The sequence below is a fragment of the Arachis ipaensis genome, chromosome B4 (genome assembly GCF_059453495.1).
Source record: "Arachis ipaensis isolate K30076 ecotype BB chromosome B4, ASM5945349v1, whole genome shotgun sequence".
Taxonomy (NCBI): domain Eukaryota; kingdom Viridiplantae; phylum Streptophyta; class Magnoliopsida; order Fabales; family Fabaceae; genus Arachis; species Arachis ipaensis.
This window is the reverse complement of record NC_142439.1, coordinates 105,419,177-105,425,367: the sequence shown is the minus strand read 5'-3', so window position 1 is coordinate 105,425,367 and position 6,191 is coordinate 105,419,177. Positions and strand designations below refer to the sequence as shown.

General features: G+C 36.2%; 1 pseudogene; it reads right to left on the bottom strand.

Annotated features, from left to right (window-relative positions):
* Positions 1-291: 291 nt before the first annotated feature.
* Positions 292-881, bottom strand: LOC107637903 (copper transporter 6 pseudogene; annotated as a pseudogene).
* Between the last annotated feature and the right edge of the window lie 5,310 nt (positions 882-6,191).

Genomic DNA, 6,191 nt, shown 5'->3' with positions numbered 1-6,191 from the left:
TTGTTTTACAAGAAGTTTTAGTCTATATATATGAATTATTTTAGTTTATGTTTAATTTAATAAAATTTAAAATAATTTATTTTGGTTATTATCGTTAAATTGCACCATTAAATTTGGCTTAAAAAGTTAAAATATTAATGAGTTAAGATGACTCGCATCAGTACTTTACGAAGTAACTTGATTAATAGCTAGACAAAAATATATAATCTTAAGTTTATGAATCAAAACCAAAAAGATTATAAAAATTAAAACTGAAACACAGGTATCCATAGAAAGAGAGAAAACCCACACTACTCAAGAATTTAACAAAAGCATAAAAAATGCACAGTTCGGAACGATATCCATCTCCATCAAACGGAAGCAATTGAAAGTTCCATTTACTGAACTCGCAAATCCAACGGCTTAGACGAGTCCGGTACAGCCGTCTTCCTTCTGAACGCTCGAGTACCGAAAATCAAGAACCCGATGACGTGGCCACCAATTGCGACGATAAAAACCCCACCGTTAAACGACATAACGGCCAGCATCACCAAGTAAGAGAGCCCGGAACGCACGCCGTATAGCCCCGTCTTCAATAGCCCCCCAACGACGTCGTTTGAGCCCCCTGGCTTGAGCTTCACTATGTTGGTGAACGAAAGCCACTCTACCAGCACCGCCATTGCGAACACCAGCATCAGCGCCACCACATACATGCCCACGCTGTCGCCCGGCCAGCACCGGAAAAGTATGTCTACCTTGTGGTCCCAATAGAAGCTGGTGTGGATCGGAATTCTTCTCCGGCCTAGCCGAGTCGCCACCGTGGAGTTATACGGTGCCGGCACGCCCTCTGCCGCGGTGATTGATGCCATTTTGAAGGGTATCTAGCTGCTATGAATTTTAATGTTACGTGACAAGGGGTTTAAGAAATTTTGTCTAACAGCATGTGTATATATATATATAATTCAACCTATGTAGGAATGAACGTAACATGCATGGTTCCTTTTTATTATTTATTATTTTATTAATTAATAATATAAAGTTTATATTTTACATGTATTATGCATATACGTAGCAAAATTTAGTGTCGGTTGAGGCATGACAGACAGAACACATCATAAAGATATTATTCTCGTTCATAAAAATTGTTCCATGATTCAAATGCAAGCAAGCAAGCAAGCAAGGGGGGTACTCGCTATAAAATGTAATATAATGTAACTTTTTGTGACGAAGACAACCGAAAAAGGGAAATTAAAGGAAAATAAGGCTATGTAAGAAGTAGCGCTTTAGTTGTAGCGTCTTAGGATTTTCAGCAGACTGGATCCTTTAATCAATTCATTACTTTTTCTCTACTCTTCATTTTATAGATACAACTTATTATGGGTGCATTTGAGAATTTTAATTTAAAAAGTTAATGTAGAATTCTTAGTTCTGAAAACCGAACCGGACCGGCCGGTTCAACCGGGTTAACCGGGAACCGGTCACGAGAGCGATTCGGTCAGTTTGAAAAACCGTGTAGCAAAAAACCGGACAAAAAACCGATCGAACCGGCGGTTAACCGGTGAACCGGAAGAACCGGTCGGTTTTTTTAAAGCTTTTCCGGTTTGGACACCCCCTTCCAAACGTCGCCGTTTTAACCTTAAAAAAAAAAAAAATTTCTAATTCCTACCCCTGACGCAGCCCAGTCCCCCCAGTCTCGGTGTCCCACTCATTTCATCTCCTCTCTCAAAATTGAAAGAACAAAGAATGAAAGAAAAGATTCGAAGAACCCTAGCGGCGTAGCCCCAACCCCTGCAGCCCCCACAGCCCCGCAGAACCCACAGCCACCGCATCTCCTCTGCTCTGTTCGAGCGCTCTCTCTCTCTCTCTCTCTCTCTCTGTGTGTGTGTGTTTTCACCGTGTTGCGCCGTCATTCTCCTTCCTCTTCGCCGTCGGTAAGCACTGTGATAAATTGATAATAGCTAATTAGTTATGCTGTGTAGTTTTGTTAATAATTTTTGCTGTGTCCCCTTTCTCCTTTGTGGCCCTGTGTCCCTTTACTCCAACTAATAATTGTGTTGCTGGTTTTACTGTGGAGTTTTGTTACTTATAATTGAGCTCCCTCTGAATTATTTTTTTATTTTGCTGATTTTAGTACTTCATATGTTAGATTCGTCGGCTTCTATCATCTTCGTCGTTTGGCCTTCTGTGCTCTCCTGCGGTTTTTGAGTTCTTGGGTTTTGTTTTTTTCAATTAATTTTTTATCCAGTGAGGAATTTAGGGCAGATTTGAGTTCATAACTTCAGATGCAGAGTTCTTGTTTTGAGTTCTTCTGCTTTTCAATTTTTTTTATTTAGGGCAGATTTAATGATATGGATTAATCATTTTGTAATTCTGAATTTTACCGAATATAAGTTTGATAAAAGTTCAATTTTGGGACTCTGGTTTTTGAATTTTGCTATATAAGTTCAATTGTGCTCTATTGAATTCTGCTATATTGAATTTTGGTGAATTAACTGTATGAAATGCTGAATTTAATTATATTGAATGTTGTATGAATTGTATGAATTGATATAATCATCTGGATTTTGAATTGTTGTCATTCTGAATTTTGCTATAGTTTAATCACTTCATTGTTGTATCATCTGAATTTATCAAGTTTGAATTTTATCTAATTTTGGTGCATTTTATGTGCTTGATTTTTGTTATATTGTGTTGGTGGTGAAAGTATCTGAAAGTGATGCTTCTGAACCCCAGGAGGATGTCCCTCATGCATCTCCACCTGAAGATTGTAGAGAGAATGGTGAATGTGAAGATGGGAATGGAATGGCTCTTGATGAACCGTGCAACACAGCAGAGGAGCAGGTCAAGAGCAATGAAGAATGCAGCAGGGCAGGGGAGTCAATGAGTAATGCAGATGGAAAAGTTCAAAGGGAATTGAAGCCACCAAGAGCTCTAGAGGTTATAGATTGTTTTTTAAGTTTTGTGTTCCATTTACATAATTCATTTTGGTATAGGCATCATCATTGTAGATTTAATAGTTATTGGATAATTTTCTCTTCAATGCATTATGGAACTCCTGTTGTGTTTAATGTGTTTATATATTAAATTTTTAATAATTTTATTTAATATTTAATTAAACCGGTTGAACTCCGGTTGAACCCCGGTTGAACCAGTGAACCAGTAAACCAGCCACCTCACCGGTTCATTGACCGGTCCGGTTCTCGCAACCTTGGTAGAATTGCTTTAATTTATAGTGTATTATTTTCTTGAAAGTATAGTATAGTAAAGAAAGGGGAAATTATATAGATACATTTAGAAACAAGAGACTAAATTGGAAAAGGATTTGTGTATTATTGAATGTATTCAAGTTGTCTACTCAAGTTGTCTGGAATGATACAATATAGAAGGGTATTTATAGGTACTAAGAGAATCGTAATAATAAAGACGTAATATTCTATAATAAATATTTAGATCTACTAAATAATTCTAACTGATCCTAATTGATCCTAATTATATTCTAACATCTCCCCTCAAACCCAAGTGATAACTTGAGTTTGAAACTTATTTAAAATAATGAAATAAAGAGAAAAAAACTGCATAAACTGATAAAATAGGTGCAGACAGAACTGCCGGAAGGAAGCGCAGACGGAACTGCCGCTGTCTAAAGGAAGCGCAGACGAAACTGTCGGAAAGAAACGTAGACGGATCTGCCACAAGAAAACACAAACAAAACGCAGACGGAACTGTCACGAGAGAACGCAGATGGAACTGCCACGAGAGAACGCAGATGGAACTGTCACGAGAGAACGCAAACAGAACTTCCACGAGAGAACGCAGACAGAGCTGCCGAAAGAGAGCGAAAACTATATGATTTCTTCATGAGAATAGGTAAGCAACGGATGACAATGGTGTTTGATCATTCGACTCAAAAAAATACAAGATAGAGAAAATAGGCTAGTCGATGAGGTGAAAAAGCAACAAATGAGTGACAAAAGGAAAAGAAGAATGACATAGAAAAGAAATGTAAAAACTACGGTGATTTCACCGCAAGGAAAATAACCTATCCTCTTCAAGGAGGATACAATGACTCTGATACCATGTTAGAAACAAGAGACTAAACTGGAAAAAGAATTTGTGTATTATTGAATCTATTCAAGTTGTCTATTCAAATTGTCTACTCAAGTTGTCTGGAATGATACAATATAAAAGGGTATTTATAGGTACTAAGAGAATCGTAATAATAAAGACGTAATATTCTATAATAAATATTTAAATCTACTAAATAATTCTAACTGATCCTAATTGATCCTAATTATATTCTAACAGATACATCTATTTTCTTTCCTTGAGATTTTTCTTCTTTTAATATTATAGATGCTGTTCCTTTTAGATTTTGTAATATTATTTTATGTATCTACACAGGGCCGTAATATAAAGCAACTTCTATATAAAAAGTTATATAGTCTAAAATACATTACAAAAAATGTGTACCATTTACTCACAGTTTTTTGTATAATTAAGTGGTATACAACGATTTTTTTTAACTCATAAAATTTATCGATAATAAAATATATGTTAAATTTTTTAACAATTTTTTTCTCAATGTAAATCAGAAGGCGATTAACAAAAAATTCATCTTTCATTTTATTTCTGAGTCTATTCTTTACAATATTCATAACTGAAAAAGATCTCTCACTACAAAAAAGACGCTGAGAGCCGTCGGATTCAACGTCGATGGTTACTGGCAGATTTAGTGGCAGATTTTGCGTCGGATATAAGGTAGCTTAGATTTTCCAAAAATGTTTGCCGTCGGATTTTACATTCCAACTCTAAGTCGGATGTTGATTAGTAGCACGAAATATAGTTTTGTTGGCGCCACAGTTACTGACGAATTTACCGTCGATTTTTGCCGAAAGTAAATCGATTTAATAAAACGCTACGTTTCACCAATTTACCGTTGGAGTAATCTAACGGTACACTGATTTAAAATTCAAACGCGAACCCTTCCTCTCTCACTTGTCTGAATTCTCTCTCTCTCTCTCTCTCTCTCTCTCTCTCTCTCTCTCTCTGCCGTCGGAGGAAGTGTTGCCGACGTCGCTGTCACATGCTGGAGCCTAATGTGCCACCGTCGCTGATGGACGTTGTCACCGCGGGAGCTATCGGTCACCACTGGGGAGGTTGGAAACACCGCCGCTGTTCTTGGTGATCACTGCCATTGGTGTCACCGTCACTACTGGTATGACCACTGCTCCAGCATTTTGCTGCCACCATCAAAGGTAAGTTTGGCATGGCTTTTAAATTTTATTAAGATTATTATGTGAGTTTAGGATTTTTTATTAAACCGTTTATGAAATTATTGATTAAATTAGTGTAATGAAGTTTGTGATTACGATTTGGCATAATTTTTTTTTACTGTTTTTCAGATTTTTTGTGACTTTAAGATTTTGTTAGATATTTTACTAAATTGTTAACTAAATTATGGTAATGGAGTTTGTGGTTAAGGTTTAGTTTGTGGTTTTCAGTTTTCTCAGAAGTTGTTGTGAGTATAGTATTTTGTTATATACTTTATTACCAAATTATTGATTAAAATAAGATATTGCACACTACAAGGAAACACCTCTATTGCCACGCTTTTTGAGCTACTACGATGCTTTTGAAAAGGTCACTAATCACATATGCAAGTGTGGTGGTTGCTCTATCGCTACGCTTTTGGTAATCTATCGCCACGCTTTTTGTTGTCACGTTTTTTACAGATTGCCATGCTTAAAAGCGTGGCTGCAGAGAGAGATATGGCCACGCTTTCAAAGCGTGGCAATAGAGAGAGATATGACTAAAAGCGTGGCAATAGCCTTATCAAATAAAAAAAATCCTTTTTTGACTTTACCTTCATCGCTGCACAATATAAAATTTCAGTCATTTTTTATTACCAAACCTATAAATATAGTATGCAATTTTTATCACAAGACAAATCAAATAGTAATTAGTGACATATATAATTTTTGCTATAAATGTTTTATACGTTAAAAAACGAATACTCAAATACAAAACAAATCTCGAGTTCAAAACTCTGATTTCTCGACAAGCTTCTCAACCTGCGCATAAAAGCAAGCCCATTATTTATCAATATTTCAGCAACGGTTACCATTAAGACAACTGTCTTCAGTACTAGAATATGGGAGAAAATGTTAAATTCCAAAACTAAAAACTAAAGAAAAATACAGAAACAATACAAC